The 20,564-nt window shown below is 42.1% G+C and overlaps 1 long non-coding RNA gene across 2 annotated transcripts; it reads left to right on the top strand.

The window, feature by feature from the left end:
* Positions 1 to 276: 276 nt before the first annotated feature.
* LOC122200402 lies at positions 277 to 18,114 on the top strand. Of its 2 annotated transcripts, XR_006193806.1 has the most exons (4): positions 277 to 335; positions 433 to 587; positions 1,319 to 1,557; positions 17,043 to 18,113. It is a non-coding gene; the product is annotated as an uncharacterized LOC122200402 (long non-coding RNA). The 2 variants fall into 2 exon arrangements; XR_006193805.1 differs by having other exon boundaries at positions 296 to 587; positions 17,043 to 18,114.
* The last annotated feature ends 2,450 nt before the right edge of the window (positions 18,115 to 20,564 follow it).

The raw sequence follows: 20,564 nt of genomic DNA, 5'->3' as shown, positions 1-20,564 counted from the left end.
AACCCAAGGCTTAGAAGTTTCGAAGAAACCAATGTGCCACCTTCTACCATACCTACTTATATCTACAGACCTACAGATCTCTGAAGCTGTACGTGTCTATAAAAAATGGCAGAATCTTACAAAGACAGTCTAAAATTAAAACGGCCAATATGGAGAACATTCCCATTAGACAAGATCATTCATTTAAGGAATGAAGTTGAAAGCCAGGGCTACTAACTCAAATAAACGGGGGAGAGTACCTATTGTAATTGGAATTTAGAAGCCTCTGATAGGCCTCAAGATTCCAAAAGTCTAAGGAGAATTAAAGATACAAGGGAAAACTAAGACATGACTATGTAAGACTAATGTGACTCCCACTGCTCCCCTCCATCCTCCCTTACCTGACTACTCAGTCTACTAATCCTCTCTCTGAATTTTGTTTCCCCTCTGAAGAGACTCGAAGACCAGCAACAAAAGTCCACCAAATGAGGAGCCCCCATACCATCTGGGCTGGTCCCATACTTGAGGAGATCCTGAGGAATGCTCCAGTAAACTGCTAGACGTTATTTCCTTAAAGCTTCAAGAGGAAACTGAAATTAAAATTAATGGTAAACCTTGCCAAATTCTCGTAGATACCAGGGCTATACTCCCTACTTTCAACCTCACTCGCTCTGGAGACAGCAGATGGGATCCTGGGGAAACTGGCAGAAGCCAGCAAAGGATGAGAATTCACACCAGAGTCAGCTATTCTGGATCTCTGTACTGTCCAGTAGAGAGAAGGAGGTAAAATCTCAGGTTGTCCCTTCCTTTCCAAATCCAGACTCATAAATTTGGTTTGGGGGCACTTGCTGGTTGCTGATCCTTCGTCTCCTAGGGAAAACTATGTCCTTGTTTCTCTTGTTTTGTGTCCCAACAACCTGGCTTGGCTTTATGCCTGCCTGCCACACGCAGGCTGCCAGTTCGAGTGTATACAGAAGCTCAGTCGCGGTTTGGGAGTTGGGAACTGCAAAATATGCCTGGACAGAAATGTGAGTTGTATTCCATCTGCAGCAAGGGTCCCACTAACTGTTACTAGCTCTCAGATAAAATGTCTAAGTCTTTCTTTCTTTGGGATATTTTGGGAGTGGCACTGGATCTTCAAGGATAGTACCCCTTGCACCCTCTTTGGAGATACCTCTTGTGTCCAAGTGTTTGTTCAATACAGCCAAGAATATTTGCTGTTTGTCCTGGATGAAATCTGACAAGATATTTGAAAGGATTTTTTTAAAGTAGTTCTATGGCCAAAAATTGGCCAAATTGGAAGCAGACATTCAGAGCCTAACAGGAACTATTTTTTTAGGCCTTCTTCCCTGAGCTAAACGAAACCATGTACCCAGGGGGAAAGAAAAACATTCCAAAGACAAACAGCTCTAAATCTAGAACACAAGAACTACCAACCAAATGATCTCTCTAAGACAGAAAAGGAACAACAGGAATGACTGACGTGGAGAATGTGAACTGGACATCATGACCTGTGAACAGCACACAGATATTCAGCAAAAATTGTGAGAACTCCCGAGCAGTAGCTGGGAGGAGCTGGTAAGCTATTGCCTTAAGTCTTTTTTTTTTTTTTTTTTTTAACCACATATCTTAGGCTAAGAGTCTAACCAGAAAGGGAGAATTGTTAAAAACAAGACAACAGACGTCAAGTGGAGTTGCTTATGCTAAGCCCCATATCACCAAAGCGAGACTTGACTTAATTACAGTTTGACTCTCCTGGAAATGGAATTATTCAGGAATCCCTTAATAGATGCCTGCCTTCTCCTAAAGGAAAGTTGGTAACCTTACAGTAACCGACCTACTTTTGTGCCTAGTATAACTTCTTGTTCCTGTTCTCTTCTGCCTATAAAAGTTTTTCATTTTGTACAGTTATTTGGAGATCCCTTCTCTCTATTACGTTGGATGCTCCCTGATTCGTGGATCATTGAATAGAGCCAATAAAATACACAAAATTTACTGAGGTGAATTTTGCTTTTTAACAGTAAACAGGTGAGGGCCTTTTAAACATAAAAGCAATGGTGGAAACAGTCACAAAGGAAATGATGATAGAGCCACCCATGTGAAATGTAACATCCCTCTCAGATATTCAGTTATCATACTGCCAGAGCATTCAGCAATGACTAACATAGATAGCAGAACTTCTGATACTCAGAGGGAGGTGACTTATAGATGTCTTCTGTCGGCTATAGTCTTAAAACTGTCTTGGATTCAGCCTTGAACTGGCCAAAATTGACCTCTTGGTTTACACTAAAGGTTAAAACCAAAGGATTTGAATCCTGTGACTCAGACTGACAGAGATGCCCTTGTTTGGCAAGATACTGACTCAAGAACTATAGAATGAAAAAATAATTTTCTCCAGGTAGTTAAATATGTCCCCACTTATTTCAACCCTGAGAATCCAGGATCGGTTGGGTATTGTAAGAGAGTGTAATATAGCACATAGCCTTGATCTAGAGTGTACGCATGATGGGTGGGCAGTAAAGAAAAGTGATGGTCACTCTTATTTTGTTTAGCCTCTTGATTGGTCTGGGCAACAGTGAATTAGAGGAATCCAAATTTAACACAGGTGGTCTCAACGTACAGAAAATTACACATGAAAACAAACTTGTGCAACAGGTGAATCTGGGAGGTGATCACCCAAGGTTATTTCTCTTCTATCAATTCGTTTAATGTCAACTTCCTGCAGTGCTTTTAAGTTTCTCTGCATGAAGCAGTAAGGAAAATACGAAGTTAACATGGTTGGGTCACTGCCAGTAGAAGATCCTAAGAAGGAGATGAAGCTTCTCAATATTTGTGAATAAATTTGTGAATAATGTTTAGAAATACATCTACTGGATAAATGTTGATGCAGTTGCATAAAATATCAAGGCATGAAATGTCTGAGTGTTTGTGAATGGAACACTGAGGCTCTGGGCAGGTACCAGAGTGAGGCATTTGGAGAACAAAAATTTAAGGAGGCTGTCAGGGTTGACCCTGAACTTAAGTGACCCCCAAGAGTGAGTGCCTCCTTAAATTTTGGCCTTAGGCACGTTACTCACCTTAACCTTGTGCTGGTCTTGCCTTGCTGAGGTTGATCGTTCAGCCACAGAAGCAAAGGGACGCTCTGGTCTATGTGCCCTTAGACATTTGCCCATACAAATTGACACTGCACAGCCCTTACAGATCAAGACTGAGAAAGCCACTTACATGTTAGCCTAAGGGGAAATTTCACTGGCCCAGACAGAGTTAACAAGTGTGGGTTCTATCCCACACTGGTCCCTGAAGAGTATCTTTTCTACGTTCAGCCCCATATCACGTGCGAAGAGCTCTTAACGGAAACTTAAACAGAAAAAAACGAGGGAAGATGGTGGCATAGGAGGACGCTGGGCTCACCGCGCGTCCTACTGATCACTTAGATTCCACCTACACCTGCCTAAATAACCCAGAAAACCACCAGAGGATTAGCAGAAAGGAGTCTCCGGAGCCAAGCGCAGACGCGAGGCCCACGGAAGAGGGTAGGAAGGGCGGCGAGGCGGTGCGCGCTCCACGGACTGGTGGGAGGGAGCCGGGGCAGAGGGGCGGGTCGCCGGCCAAGCAGAGCCCCCGAGTCTGGCTGGCAAAAGCGGAGGGGCCGGACGGAGTGTGTTCCGACAGCAAGCGCGACTTAGCGTCTGGGAGGTCATAAGTTAACAGCTCTGCTCAGAAAGCGGGAAGGCTGGAGGACAAAGGGAGGGAGAGCTGCTGAGCCCCCGGATGACAGAGCTCAGCTTGGTGGGGAACAAAGGCGCTCTCCAGCGCCATCTCCCTCGCCCATCCCCCAGCCAAAATCCCAAAGGGACCCAGGTCCTGCCAGGGAACTTGCTCGCTCAGCGCAAACACCCAACTCTGTGCTCCTGCAGAGCCAAACCTCCGGCAGCGGATCTGACTCCCTCCCGCTGCCACAGGGCCCCTCCTGAAGTGGATCACCTAAGGAGAAGCGAGCTAAGCCTGCCCCTCCTGCCCCCGTGCACCTTGCCTACCCACCCCAGCTAATACACCAGATCCCCAGCACCACAAGCCTGGCAGTGTGCAAGTAGCCCAGACGGGTCACGCCACCCCACAGTGAATCCCACCCCTAGGAGAGCGGAAGAGAAGGCACACACCAGTCTGACTGTGGCCCCAGCGGTGGGCTGGGGGCAGACATCAGGTCGGACTGCGGCCCCGCCCACCAACTCCAGTTATACACCACAGCACAGGGGAAGTGCCCTGAAGGTCCTCACCACTCCAGGGACTATCCAAAATGACCAAACGGAAGAATTCCCCTCAGAAGAACCTCCAGGAAATAACAACAGCTAATGAACTGAACAAAAAGGATTTAAATAATATAACAGAAAGTGAATTTAGAATAATAGTCATAAAATTAATCGCTGGGCTTGAAAACAGTATACAGGACAGCAGAGAATCTCTTGCCACAAAGATCGAGGGACTAAGGAACAGTCACGAGGAGTTGAAAAACGCTTTAAACGAATTGCAAAACAAAATGGAATCCACGATGGCTCGGCTTGAAGAGGCAGAGGAGAGAATAGGTGAACTAGAAGATAAAGTTATGGAGAAAGAGGAAGCTGAAAGAAAGAGAGATAAAAAAATCCAGGAGTATGAGGGGAAAATTAGAGAACTAAGTGATACACTAAAAAAAAATAATATACGCATAATTGGTATCCCAGAGGAGGAAGAGAGAGGGAAGGGTGCTGAAGGGGTACTTGAACAAATTATAGCTGAGAACTTCCCTGAACTGGGGAAGGAAAAAGGCATTGAAATCCAAGAGGCACAGAGAACTCCCTTCAGACGTAACTTGAATCGATCTTCTGCACGACATATCATAGTGAAACTGGCAAAATACAAGGATAAAGAGAAAATTCTGAAAGCAGCAAGGGATAAACGTGCCCTCACATATAAAGGGAGACCTATAAGACTCCTGACTGATCTCTCCTTTGAAACTTGGCAGGCCAGAAAGGCTTGGCACGATATCTTCAGTGTGCTCAACAGAAAAAATATGCAGCCGAGAATCCTTTATCCAGCAAGTCTGTCATTTAGAATAGAAGGAGAGATAAAGGTCTTCCCAAACAAACAAAAACTGAAGGAATTTGTCACCACTAAACCAGCCCTACAAGAGATCCTAAGGGGGATCCTGTGAGACAAAGTACCAGAGACATCACTACAAGCATAAAACATACAGACATCACAATGACTCTAAACCCATATCTTTCTATAATAACACTGAATGTAAATGGATTAAATGCGCCAACCAAAAGACATAGGGTATCAGAATGGATAAAAAAAACAAGACCCATCTATTTGCTGTCTACAAGAGACTCATTTTAGACCTGAGGACACCTTTAGATTGAGAGTGAGGGGATGGAGAACTATTTATCATGCTACTGGAAGTCAAAAGAAAGCTGGAGTAGCCATATTTATATCAGACAAACTAGACTTTAAATTAAAGGCTGTAACAAGAGATGAAGAAGGGCATTATATAATAATTACAGGGTCTATCCATCAGGAAGAGCTAACAATTATAAATGTCTATGCGCCAAATACCGGAGCCCCCAAATATATAAAACAATTACTCACAAACATAAGCAACCTTATTGATAAGAATGTGGTAATTGCAGGGGATTTTAACACTCCACTTACAGAAATGGATAGATCATCTAGACACACGGTCAATAAAGAAACAAGGGCCCTGAATGATACATTGGATCAGATGGACTTGACAGATATATTTAGAACTCTGCATCCCAAAGCAACAGAATATACTTTCTTCTCGAGTGCACATGGAACATTCTCCAAGATAGATCACATACTGAGTCACAAAACAGCCCTTCATAAGTTTACAAGAATTGAAATTATACCATGCATACTTTCAGACCACAATGCTATGAAGCTTGAAATCAATCACAGGAAAAAGTCTGGAAAACCTCCAAAAGCATGGAGGTTAAAGAACACCCTACTAACGAATGAGTGGGTCAACCAGGCAATTAGAGAAGAAATTAAAAAATATATGGAAACAAACGAAAATGAAAATACAACAATCCAAACGCTTTGGGATGCAGTGAAGGCAGTCCTGAGAGGAAAATACATTGCAATCCAGGCCTATCTCAAGAAACAAGAAAAATCCCAAATACAGAATCTAACAGCACACCTAAAGGAAATAGAAGCAGAACAGCAAAGGCAGCCTAAACCCAGCAGAAGAAGAGAAATAATAAAGGTCAGAGCAGAAATAAACAATATAGAATCTAAAAAAACTGTAGAGCAGATCAACGAAACCAAGAGTTGGTTTTTTGAAAAAATAAACAAAATTGACAAACCTCTAGCCAGGCTTCTCAAAAAGAAAAGGGAGATGACCCAAATAGATAAAATCATGAATGAAAATGGAATTATTACAACCAATCCCTCAGAGATACAAGCAATTATCAGGGAATACTATGAAAAATTATATGCCAACAAATTGGACAACCTGGAAGAAATGGACAAATTCCTAAACACCCACACTCTTCCAAAACTCAATCAGGAGGAAATAGAAAGCTTGAACACACCCATAACCAGCGAAGAAATTGAATCGGTTATCAAAAATCTCCCAACAAATAAGAGTCCAGGACCAGATGGCTTCCCAGGGGAGTTCTACCAGACGTTTAAAGCAGAGATAATACCTATCCTTCTCAAGCTATTCCAAGAAATAGAAAGGGAAGGAAAACTTCCAGACTCATTCTATGAAGCCAGCATTACTTTGGTTCCTAAACCAGACAGAGACCCAGTAAAAAAAAAGAGAACTACAGGCCAATATCCGTGATGAATATGGATGCAAAAATTCTCAATAAGATACTAGCAAATCGAATTCAATGGCATATAAAAAGAATTATTCACCATGATCAAGTGGGATTCATTCCTGGGATGCAGGGCTGGTTCAACATTCGAAATCAATCAATGTGATACATCACAATAATAAAAAAAAAGAGAAGAACCATATGATCCTGTCAATCGATGCAGAAAAGGCCTTTGACAAAATCCAGCACGCTTTCTTAATAAAAACCCCTGAGAAAGTCGGGATAGAAGGAACATACTTAAAGATCATAAAAGCCATTTATGAAAAGCCCACAGCTAACATCATCCTCAACGGGGAAAAACTGAGAGCTTTTTCCCTGAGATCAGGAGCACGACAGGGATGCCCACTCTCACCGCTGTTGTTTAATATAGTGTTGGAAGTTCTAGCATCAGCAATCAGACAACAAAAGGAAATCAAAGGCATCCAAATTGGCAAAGATGAAGTCAAGCTTTCGCTTTTTGCAGATGACATGATATTATACATGGAAAATCCGATAGACTCCACCAAAAGTCTGCTAGAACTGATACATGAATTCAGCAAAGTCGCAGGATACAAAATCAATGTACAGAAATCCGTTGCATTCTTATACAGTAACAATGAAGCAACAGAAAGACAAATAAAGAAACTGATCCCATTCACAACTGCACCAAGAAGCATAAAATACCTAGGAATAAATCTAACCAAAGATGTAAAAGATCTGTATGCTGAAAACTATAGAAAGCTTATGAAGGAAATTGAAGAAGATATAAAGAAATGGAAAGACATTCCCTGCTCATGGATTGGAAGAATAAATATTGTCAAAATGTCAATACTACCCAAAGCTATGTACACATTCAATGCAATCCCAATCAAAATTGCACCAGCATTCTTCTCGAAACTAGAACAAGCAATCCTAAAATTCATATGGAACCACAAAAGGCCCTGAATAGCCAAAGCAATTTTGAAGAAGACCAAAGCAGGAGGCATCACAATCCCAGACTTTAGCCTCTACTACAAAGCTGTCATCATCAAGACAGCATGGTATTGGCACAAAAACAGACACATAGACCAATGGAATAGAATAGAAACCCCAGAACTAGACCCACAAACATATGGCCAACTAATCTTTGACAAAGCAGGAAAGAACATCCAATGGAAAAAAGACAGTCTCTTTAACAAATGGTGCTGGGAGAACTGGACAGCAACATGCAGAAGGTTGAAACTAGACCACTTTCTCACACCATTCACAAAAATAAACTCAAAATGGATAAAGGACCTGAATGTGAGACAGGAAACCATCAAAACCCTAGAGGAGAAAGCAGGAAAGGACCTCTCTGACCTCAGCCGTAGCAATCTCTTACTCGACACATCCCCAAAGGCAAGGGAATTAAAAGCAAAAATGAATTACTGGGACCTTATGAAGATAAAAAACTTCTGCACAGCAAAGGAAACAACCAACAAAACTAAAAGGCAACCAACGGAATGGGAAAAGATATTTGCAAATGACATATCGGACAAAGGGCTAGTATCCAAAATCTATAAAGAGCTCACCAAACTCCACACCCGAAAAACAAATAACCCGGTGAAGAAATGGGCAGAAAACATGAATAGACATTTCTCTAAAGAAGACATCCGGATGGCCAACAGGCACATGAAAAGATGTTCAACGTCGCTCCTTATCAGGGAAATACAAATCAAAACCACACTCAGATATCACCTCACGCCAGTCAGAGTGGCCAAAATGAACAAATCAGGAGACTATAGATGCTGGAGAGGATGTGGAGAAACGGGAACCCTCTTGCACTGTTGGTGGGAATGCAAATTGGTGCAGCCGCTCTGGAAAGCAGTGTGGAGGTTCCTCAGAAAATTAAAAATAGACCTACCCTATGACCCAGCAATAGCACTGCTAGGAATTTACCCAAGGGATACAGGAGTACTGATGCATAGGAGCACTTGTACCCCAATGTTTATAGCAGCACTTTCAACAATACCCAAAGTATGGAAAGAGCCTAAATGTCCATCAACTGATGAATGGATAAAGATATTGTGGTTTATATACACAATGGAATACTACGTGGCAATGAGAAGGAATGAAATATGGCCTTTTGTAGCAACGTGGATGGAACGGGAGAGTGTGATGCTAAGTGAAATAAGCCATACAGAGAAAGACAGATACCATATGGTTTCACTCTTATGTGGATCCTGAGAAACTTAACAGAAACCCATGGGGGAGGGGAAGGAAAAAAAAAAGAGGTTAGAGTGGGAGAGAGCCAAAGCATAAGAGGCTGTTAAAAACTGAGAACAAACTGAGGGTTGATGGGGGGTGGGAGGGAGGGTAGGGTGGGTGATGGGTATTGAGGAGGGCACCTTTTGGGATGAGCACTGGGTGTTGTATGGAAACCAATATGACAATAAATTTCATATATTGGGAAAAAAAAAAACAGAAAAAACGACAGACAGGAAAATATAATCCCGTTAAGGAATCTGCCTTGCTTTGTAAGACCTGAAACCGACTAGGCGAGAGACATTTTGCATCCCGTTCCATCAAGAGTTAACTCCCACCTTTTAGGCCTTCTTAGTCTGCAAAAACAAACAACTATCCAGCATGGGGGTGGAATCTGTAAGTGTGAGCCATACTCCACAGGTTTCTCTGCTGTTCTGGAGGAATGACACTGACTTTCTGAGAGAAGATACTTTTGCATAATTCCCTTCCTATTTCCTCCCTCAAAACACTTGTGGGCAAACAGGGCTCATATAGGGGGTGCTTTCTTTTGCTCCATTTTCCATTGACGGGGCGTCTTTCACGTTGTCTGGGGTCCCTTGCCATCTGTGGGGAGGCAGGCAGACGCAGGGCAAGCTGGCTGCCTGGCAGCCTTCACATGGGGGTGGAAGAGCACCTCCCACCCTTTCCAACAATGGTTCTGTGAGAAACGCTTTAGGGAACAGGAGAGGGATTCACTGAATGGAGGATATGGAGCAAAAGTCCAGGTTGGCTCTGCCTCTGAGCTGAGAACGGAAACACTGTTGTCAGGAATTGATTTCTGTCACTTGCATCCTCCATTCACCCTGGACCACCTTTATCGTCACCCACCTTGTTCTTTCCCCATTATGCTGAGAAGAGAAATGTTATTTCTCTGCTTCCACACTTTATTCTTTAACGAATGATTATCTCCTTATTCTGCCCACTCACTACCTCTCTCCTCATTATTCTCAGCAGGTTCATCAAACATCAAAACCTGGCTCAATCTACCCCGAGAACACATTCTTTTCCTGGAGAGCATGGTTTCACTTGAACTGGTCTGCTTCTGCAGCAAACTTTGGGACACATTTCTTGTTTAAAACCACAGCCCTAAATTTAGCTCCAAGGCCAGGATCTGTCTCATCTCCCCAAGAAGGTCTTACTAATACGAATACTATAGTAATGATAATTTCCTGTGTATGCACATCAAGCCCAATACCTTGGGATTGTTTGTTATGAGCTGGCCCCTCCCTCTCTCCAGCCTGCATCTCCTGGTGTCCTTTCCTATAGCTAAGTGCTCCCAAACATACTTTCCCACTTGAGGCTCTTCCTGATGCTATAATTCCTGCTCCTGTACCCCCCCCCCCCCCACCTGGAGTCTCTTAGCTCCAGGTCTATCTTTCCTGTGGTTGCACTGGACAATGAAAATTTGAATCATTCTCATAGTCCTGGTCAAGTTGTGCCCTCCTCCATAAATACTTCCCTAAACTCCCACTAGTCCCTGTATTCATAGAGTTCTAACTTTTGGCCCAAGGCCCTTTCCAAATTAATCTCAAAAAGAGCACAATGTATAATTTTGAAAGAACAGGATCAGACAAGGAGCCCCAGTGAAATACATTTCAGGGATATGCATTTGGAAACTGGAGGCTTTCACACAAGATGTGATAATGTGGCCATTAGTCTGCAGGTGGTATGTAAAGATACAGAAGTCAACAGACCAAGCTCATCTCAGTCTGTTGTAGAGAAAAGGTAAGGATTGATTTAAACTCAACAAATGCTTGTTGAGCACCCTCCCCTGGGCTCTCTAGTAAGCACTGGGGGTGCCAGGCGGATGACTTCACTAGAAGGCTGATAAATGGGCTAAGCACTTTGAGTTTGTTTCCGTCCCTTGTGATGAGTTAATGCAGTGATTCTCAAACCTGGCTAGGCAGCAAAATCACCTAGGGAACATGATTTATGTATTTGTTTATTTATGCATTAGTTCTGGATCTCATTTTGTGGGAATAAATAATACATTCACAGGATATAGAGCCAAACGAGTGAAAAAGGCACACGGTGCAAAGTATCTCTTGCACCACTATTCCATTTGCGTAATTTCCCTAGATACCTTGCCACTTTATCTGGTATCATTGGAGAAGAGCTTAACTCCACTTATCTCTCTACCCATAGTAGAGTTTAAAAGGGTGGAAAGGTGATTGGAAATTTGGGTGGGGTGGGGGGGCATCTGAGCAGGCTGCCCAAGTCAAGCACAAATTAGGAAACCAGTCTGCAGAGAAAGAGGTTAGGCCTATGCTTATAGGATCTAGGCAAGACCAGGAAATGACCTCCTAAAGGTGTGTGAAGCCAGGAGACCCTGCCGCTGGTCATCTTAAACAGCCGGTTCCCCATGAGATCTTCAAGATCTGTGCCCACTAAGCCCCTCAGAATCTAGTGCCACACATTCGGCCTTCCTTCTTAGACATGGGGGTGTCAATGCGTCCATATTTGTCACTGTTTGACTATTGTGTGCTAGAATATGAGCATCAAGCATAATGGAAGAGCTTTGCAAGTTAGAGGCAATATTTGTTTTCTACCTTTTATGTAGTAATACATTACATGCCTCTTATGTGCACTCCTATGTGCATGAGACAACGCAGAGTCTCATTTTGTTCTCACAATGTTGCTGGGATATCATTGCACAGAGGCAGTATATAATACAGGTTAAAAGTATGGTGTATAAAGACAGGCTGCTCGATGCAAGTTTCTGCTCCTTTGCATGAAAATGTGGATCCTTGAGCAAGTTACATAGATTCATGGTGCCTCAATATCCTCATCATAAAAGACAGGATAGACATAACATACTTTGTATAGTGCCTGGCACATGTTTTAAGCTCAATTCATGTTACCTATTATTAGTTTTGGAGGGAAGAATATCAACAACTCTACAGGACTAATGACATCCAGGATACCAGAAGCCATCCAAGCGATTGCTAAGCCAGGGAACAGAAGTCAGTATCAAATGCAAAGTACAACAAACAGAATTCAACAGCACATTTAAAGGCTCATACGCCATAATCAAGTTCAACTTATCCCAAGAGTGCAAGGATGGTTCAAAATATGAAAGTCAATTAATGCGAAATACCACATGAACAGAATGAAGGATTAAAATTACGATCAACTCAATAAGATGCAGAAAAAGCATCTGATAAAACTCAACATCCTTCCACGATAAAAATTCTCCACAAATAAGTAGAAGAACATACATACTTCACATGTACTGCAACATAATAAAGACAATATATAAAACGCTGACAGTTAGAGTCACACTCAATGGTAAAAAGCTAAAATCTTTTCTTCTAAAATCAGCACCACGACAAAGACGACTACTCTTGCCACTTCTATTCACCATAGTACTGGAAGTCCAAAATAGAGCAAGCAGGTAAGAAAAAGAAGTAAAAGGCATCCAAATTAGGTTGAAACAAGTAAAATTACCTCTGTATACAGCATGATCTTATGTAAAGAAAACCCTAAAGGCTCCATGAAAAAATGGCTAAAATAAGTTGAATTTAGTAAGGCTGCAGGATGCAAAACCAACATACACAAATCAGCTGCAATTCTATACACTAACAGCGAATTTCTCTGGAAAGAGAAATTAGGAAAATAATCCAATTTACACTAATACTGTGAAAATAAATAAAGAGAATCCTCACTGAAGTGTATGTGGGAAACTAGAAGGGGGAACTGGTACAGCTCAATGTCAGTTACAGGAAGAATTGTCACTTACAGACCCTAACAGAGGAATCATCAACAGGAAAGAATGATCAATTACAGGTTCCAACAAGATAAGATGTACCTTGAATCTCCTACAAGAAATCAATCATGCCTGCAACTTACTCCACAAGAAACCCACCATCACTCTGAACTCCTATGTTTCTCAAATGGACTTTCATTCAAAACAACCCCTCCCAATTTCCTCCTTCTTCTCCAAAAAATAATGTTCCTCTCCTTTGTATTAGACTTGCCTATGGTTTTGTCATAGCCTGCATGTCCTGAACTACAAGTCTCTGTTATTCCCAAATAAACCTATTTTTTGCTGCCAAAATAACTGATTTTTATTTTGAAAGTTAACAATAGAAAATACAATAAAACACCCAGGCATAAATTTTCTCTCACCAAGGAGGTACCTATGTACTGAAAACTACTAAGACATTAATGAAAGAAACTGAAGAAGATATAAATAGGTATTCCCATTATCATGGACTAAAAGAATTAACACTGTTAAAATGTCCATACTACTCAAAGCAATATAAAGATTCAGTTCAATCTCTATCAAATTCCAATGGTATTTTCACAGATATAGGAAAAAAAAACTACCTTTAGAAAAAGGCATTTGAGAGGAGAAAATGGGTGATGGGCATTGAGGACAGCACTTGTTGGGAGGAGCAATGGGTGTTGTAGGTAACATTAAAAACAAACAAACAAACAAATAAATAAAAGAAAAGAAAATGTAAAAAAGAATAAACAAAGTCTAATACGCATACATAAAAGCACACACATGCACACACAAAAGAAAAATGCATTTGACAAACTACAACACATCCATTCATGATAAAAACCTCAACAAAATGGGTTTAGAGAGAACATAGCTCAACATAATAAAGGCCTTATATGAAAAGCCCACAGCAAACATCATCCTTAATGGGGAAAAACTAAGAGCTTTTCCCCAAAGGACAGGAACAAGACAGGGATGTACACTCTCACCACTATTATTTCACACAGTACTGGAAGTCCTAGCCTCAGCAATCAGACAACAAAAAGAAATAAAGGATATCCAAATTGGTAAGGAAGAAGTAAAACTTTCACTATTTGCAGGTGACATGATATGATATAGAGAAAACTCTAAACACTGCACCAAAAAACTCCTAGAATTGATAAACGAATTCAGTGAAGCTGCTGGATACAAAATCAAGGTACAGAAATCCACTGCATTTGTTTTTTGTTTTTTTTTAATTTTTTTTAACATTTATTTATTGTTGAGAGACAGACAGAGAAAAAGCATGAGCAGGGGAGGGTCAGAGAGAGAGGGAGACACAGAATCTGAAGCAGGCTCCAGGCTCTCAGCTGTCAGCACAGAGCCCGATGCGGGGCTTGAACCCATGAACCGGGAGATCATGACCTGAGCCGAAGTCAGACATTTAACTGACCGAACCACCCAGGTGCCCCTGAGAAACAGACTCTTAACTCTCGAGAACAAAATGATAGTTACCAGAGGGGAGATGGGTTGGGGGGATGGGTACAATAGGTGATGGAGTAAGAGTAAGGTAAGAGTACAGTTACCATAATGAGTACAGCGTAATGCATAGAATTACTGAGTCACTATATTATACAACTGAAACTGATGTAACACTGTATGTTAACAGTACTGGAATTAACATAAAAAACTTAATAAGAAAACAAGATATTGGCTTATAATGAACAAAGCAAAAAAAAATTTTTTTATGGAACCACAAAAGATTCTGAATTGTCAAAGCAAAGTTGGAGGTATCACGTTTTCTAATTTCAAACTATATTATGAAGCTATATAGCAATCAAAATGGTATATTATTGGCATGAAAACAGACACATAGGTCGATGGAACAGAGATCCCAGAAAAAACCTGCACATATACAGTGAACTAATCTTGGATAGGGGTGAAAAGAACATACAATAGAGAAAGGACAGTCTCTTCAACAGGTGGTGCCAAGAAAACTGGATATCCACATGTGAAAAAAATGAAATTGGACCCCTATCTTATACCTCTCACAAAAATTAATTTTAAATGGATTAAAGATTTAAATATAAGACCTGAAATTAAAAACTCTTAGAAGAAAACATCGGGAAAAATGCTCCTTGGACTTTAATCTTGGCAGTGACTTTTTGGATATCACACCAAAGGCACATGTAACCAAAGGAAAAATGAGTGGGACTACATCAAACTAAAATTCTCATGAATGGCAAAGGAAATAATCAATAAAATGAAAAGGCTAATTATGGATTAGGAAAAAAAATCTACAAACCATATATCTCATGATGGGCTAATATGCAAAAGATAAAACAAACCTATACAACTCAGTATCAACATACAAATAATCTAATTAAAAATCAGCAAAAGACTGAAAAGACATATTTCCAAAGATGACATACAAATGGGGGTGCCTGAGTGGCTCAGTCACTTATGCGTCTGACTCTTGATTTTGACTCAGGTCATGATCTCACGGTTCATGGGATCGGGCCCCATGTTGGGCTCTGCACTGACAGCAGGGAACCTGCTTGGGATTCTCACTCTCTTGCCCTCTCTCTGCTCCTTCCCCACTCATGTGCTTTCTCTCTCTGTCAAAATAAATAAACATTAAAAAAAAAGACATACAAATGGCCAATAGGTACATAAAAAGGTGCTCAACATCACTAATCACCAGGGAAATGCAAATCAAAACCCCCAGGAGCTAACAGCTCATACACCTTAGGATGGCTTTTAGGAAAAAGACAAGAGATAAATCTTTGCAAGGAGGTGGAAAAAAGGGAAACCTTTTGCAATGTTGATATGAAAGTAAATTGGTTCACCCTTTCTGGAAAACAATATGGAGCTTCCTCAAAAAATTAAAAACAGAACTACCAATTCCACTTCTGGGTGTATTTCTAAAGAAAATGTAAAACAGTATCTCAAAGAGATATGTGCACTCCAATGTTCACTGCAACATTATTCACAATAGCCAAGATACGGAAAAAACCTTAAGTGTCTATAGATGGGTGAATGGATAAAGAAGATGTGGCATACATATACTCTCATACATATAGATGCCTATATATACTGATATATATGTGTGTGTGTGTGTGTGTGTGTGTGTATGGTGAACAGTATTACATCATATATGTGTACATATATACATATATATATATCTATATAGATATATATGATGGAATATTTTTTAGCCATGATCGGCACTTGCAAAAAAATAGATGAGCTTTAGAGGACATTATGCTAAATGAAATAAGCCAGACAGAGAAAAACAAATATTGCATGATCTCACTTACATGTGTAAAATAAAGGAAAAGAAATGCCAAGTTCACAGAGAGTAGAGAATAGAACAATACCAGGGGTTGCAGGTTGGGGAAAATGGAGAGATTTTGGTGAATGGATACAAGCCTTCAGTTATAAAATGAGTAAGTTCTGGGAAAATAATGTACAGCATGGTAACTATGGTTAATAATAGCGTAATTTGCTAAGACAGTAGATCTTCAGTGTTTGTATTTATTTTTTGTAATTAAAAAAATTTTTTAATGTTTATTTTTATTTTTTTATTAATGTTTTTATTTATTTTTGAAGGAGAGAGAGAGAGAGAAAGAGAGAGACAGAGCATGAGCAGGGGAGGAACAGAGAGAGAGGGAGAATTCGAAGCAGGCTCCAGGCTTTAAGCTGTCAGCACAGAGCCCAATGCGGGGCTCGAACCCACAAACTGAGATCATGACCTGAGCCAAAGTCAGACGCTTAGCTGACTGAGCCACCCAGGCATCCCTATTTTTATTTTGAGAGACAGAGCATGAGTGGGGGAGGGGCAGAGAGAAAGAGACACAGAATCTGAAGCAGGCTCCAGGCTCTGAGCTGTCAGCAGCACAGAGCCCAATGTAGGGCTCAAACTAACAAACCATGAAATCTTGACTTGAGCTAAAGTTGGACACTCAACCACCCAGGTGCCCCATCTTAAGCGTTTTTAACACACACACAAAATGTAATTATGTGAGATGATGGCTATAATCATTAACCTGACTGTGGTAATCATTTCACAAAGTATATGTATATCAAATCATCATACTGCACACTTTAAATGTATTTATTTTTATTTGTCAATTATACATTTAAACTAGGGGGGCAAAAAATAATTTTTTTCAAAGTGTTGTGAGCTTTTTTGAATTATTTGCAAATAATCACTTTGTCCATTTACTCCCTAGTGCTCTGGGATTATAAAGGTTCAATGCATTGGACATACAGCATCATAGACACAGGAGGAACCTCAAGGATGTCCATCAGCCCAGGACCTTTGTCTTCCGGGAGAGAACACCTACTTCCAGGGACCGGGGATAGACTTAACCGGGTCAAACAGCAAGAATGTCACCAGCCACACTTGCCACCTCTCCAGTACGCAACCATAGCATAGCAGGATTCTGCCACAGAGAGTCATGACACGGAGGCTTTTCTTTCCAGGAAGCAACTTCATTCCTGCCAACACCGCTCCGTTGGGTTCTTAGCCGAAGAACTGAGCCCCGAACGCCACGTGGCCTAGTTTTTTAATGTATTTTTTTTACTTCTTTGTCTCCCATATACGGTAACACCCAAACATGTAGTCTGATTAAGTGGTCTCATGGTACAAGGTCGTGAGGGATGTTGTCGAGTAAGCGAAGAGCAAGGTTGCCTGGAGGTTATTTTTTTCTTTCCTTAGATAGGGGACCCTACTGCAATAGCGCCTCCATACCCAAGTGTCTCAGCACGCTATGCCACTGTGTACTTGTTAGGACTGCCATAACAAAATACCACACACTGGGTGGCTTAAACAACAGAAATGTGTTGTCTCGCAGTTCTGGAGGCTAGAAGTCCAAGATGAAGGTGTGAGCAGAGTTTATCTCCTTTTAGGCCTCTCCTTGGCTTGCAAATGGCCCTCTTCTTGCTGTGTGGTCACATGGTCTTCCGTCTGTGCACCTGCAAGCCTGCTATCTTTCCGTGTATCCTAATTTTCTCTCGTGATGACACCAGTCAAATGAAATCAGCGCTCACTCTAACAGCTTCATTTTAACCTAATCACTCCTATAGAGGCCCTATGTCCAAATGCAGCCACATTCTGAGGTACTGGGGGGTTAAGCCTTCAACAAAGGAATTTCAGGGGTACACAATTCAGCCCGTAACAACTCCCTATGTCAGGGATGCTTATCCTGTTCCCTTAACTAAATCCTAATCATCTTCTGCATCCCAACTTAAACACCCCTTCCTTAAAAGAGCCTATCCTAACGGCCTCTCACTTCCTAGAGACAAGTTCAGGCCCCTTTCGAGGCACCCTTCAACTTGTACCTCTCATGACTGTTAGCAAATAAATCACTGGGTAAGGAGTCGATTGGATTTTGTCCCTCTCCGTGAGACTTTCATCCTCCACAGGGCAGGGAGATGGACGCTCTTGCTCATTCCTGCATCCTCAGGGACTAGCCAGGGCCTGGCCCAGGCAGCAAATGTTTACTGAATCAACACGTAAATGAATAATGCTTTCAGGAAGCAATGAAAGCCACAGAATCCTCTGTGGAGTTATTGGTTGCAAACTATTTTTACGTTTTCTCAGTTTGTTTGATGCCTGATACAAACGCTCCTCATGTCCCAAAGCCCACTTCCAACCAGCCTCACTCCTTCTCCTTACCCAAAAGCACAACTGACTCCTTCTTCCTCATCAATTCTGCAGCCCATTATTTATGCAGTTGGTTTCATGCCTTTAAGTTTATTTATTTCGAGAGAGACAGAAACAGCGTGAGCGGAGGAGGGGCAGAGAGAGAGAGAGAGAGGGAGAGAGACAGTCCCAAGCAGGCTCCACAGTGGCAGCACAGAACCCTGATGCGAAGCTCAAACCCACGAAACCGTGAGGTCTGAGCAGAAACCAAGAGCCAGACGCTTAACCAACTGAGCCACCCAGGCGCTGCTCGTTTCATGCTGAATTGTAATGTATTATGGGTAGTTTGTTAACATGTTTATCCCTCACATACACCTCACTCACCTTAGCTATGATCTCCGTGAAGATAAGAACAGACCCTAACTATAAATCCCTGGCACACAGCATAACACCTGCATAATAACGAATTCGTGCTTATGAGGAGATAGGACGTACCTGGAGCCCAACTCACATGGTTGGAGCCAGTTGTCAAAGGTGTGAAGTTCTTCTTTACGATTCTAGAATCACTGAGGGGGCTCCCCACAGCCCTGTCCGTCCCAGAGGCTTCAGTGGGGCAAGGAGAGCTGCCGCTCACTCAACTCCCAGAAACAGCTGTGGAGCTGGCTCTAGAGGAGGAAGGACTCCAGTGACTGAATACATACATTTGTTTCCTTAAGAACAAAAAAAAAAAAAAAAAAAGAGAGAGAGAGAGAGAGAGAGAGAGAGAGAAAGAGGAGGAGAGAAGGGTGGAGGAGGAGAAGAGAAAGAAACCAAGAAAAGGAAAGAACAAAAAAATCCTGTGAACCTTCTGGAATTTGATTTACATTCAGACAGGAATTGGCTCTGGCTCTTTGGTCTAGGGTTACACAGACGGAAGCTCAAACAAGCGAGCCAGACTAGAGGGATTGGGATGGGGCAGGGAGGCAGCCTAGAGGGACTGGGATGGGGCAGGGAGCCAGCCTAGAGGGACTGGGATGGGGCAGGGAGCCAGCCAGCCGTCCAGCTTCTAAGGGGTGTCCTGTGGCTCAAGCTCCTTGTCTGTGAAAACAGAGTGATTACATGGTAGTCCGTAATTCACAGCAGTATGGTGAGCGGCAGATGAGACGTCTCAAGTGAGGGAGCTCCTGGAAGGTTCATGAGCTTTTCCAGTAGTGAAGGAAGGTCTTTGTTTAGCTTCAGAACAGTTGATGAGTAAACAGGAGAAAATCAGGGGTCCTTCTGAGGAATCGTAAAGAAGAACTTCACACCTTTGACAACTGGCTCCAACCATGTCCCCTTCTGAGGACATATCCAGGTTTAGCAGCGATATGCCCCAAGTATAGAGCTACCAGTGCACTGGGGCATTCTCAGGTTGGTGGAGAACTTGGTCTCATAAAAGCTGAGGACGTGTCCCTTCGTTTCTCCATCTCTGGACCTGCAGGTTCCCCTGCTTCTGAGCATCTTCATCTCCCAGTGAAAACCACTCTATCGTTTACCTCTTCCTTTGTCTCAACCGGGGTGGGGGAGTGGTGGGGAGGGGCAGCATGCCACCTGGTTAAAATCACAGCTTCTGGGGTCACTTGGGCCACAGTTCAAATCCAAGACCTGCTGCTTACCAGCTCTGTGATCTAGAGAAAGTACCTGATCTTCAGTCTCCTCTTCTTTAATACGATAAAATTAACAGTAAGTGCCCGTGGGACTGTCAGGAAGCTTAACTGAGATAGTGCATGCTTGGGAGGAGCATGGGGTCTGATAGTAAGTGCTCAACAAACAGGAGGCACGCCGTAATACCGTAACCTCAGCTAGGGTCAAATACTTTCCTTACAGATTTGTTTTCTTGATCCATTTTCTCTACTGTTCTCCTCCTCGGATCCTCGTTCTCATGCATAAGGAGCCTAATGCAGCCCCAGAATTAGGCCTCTTAATGGCATCAGGCAACCTGAAGAATAGGTAAAAGTTTCTCAGGCCATCTGAGAAAACCAAACTCCTCTCTTGTAATAGGGGTCTCTGATAGCGAAGGGTTTCATTACAGACACCCCAGTGTTCAGGCGGATGCCTCCTTTCCTCCTCCCTCAACACTTAAGCAAAC

This window comes from Panthera leo, chromosome A1 (genome assembly GCF_018350215.1).
Source record: "Panthera leo isolate Ple1 chromosome A1, P.leo_Ple1_pat1.1, whole genome shotgun sequence".
NCBI lineage: Eukaryota > Metazoa > Chordata > Mammalia > Carnivora > Felidae > Panthera > Panthera leo.
The sequence above is the reverse complement of the archived record's forward strand: the minus strand, read 5'-3'. Positions and strand labels throughout refer to the sequence as shown.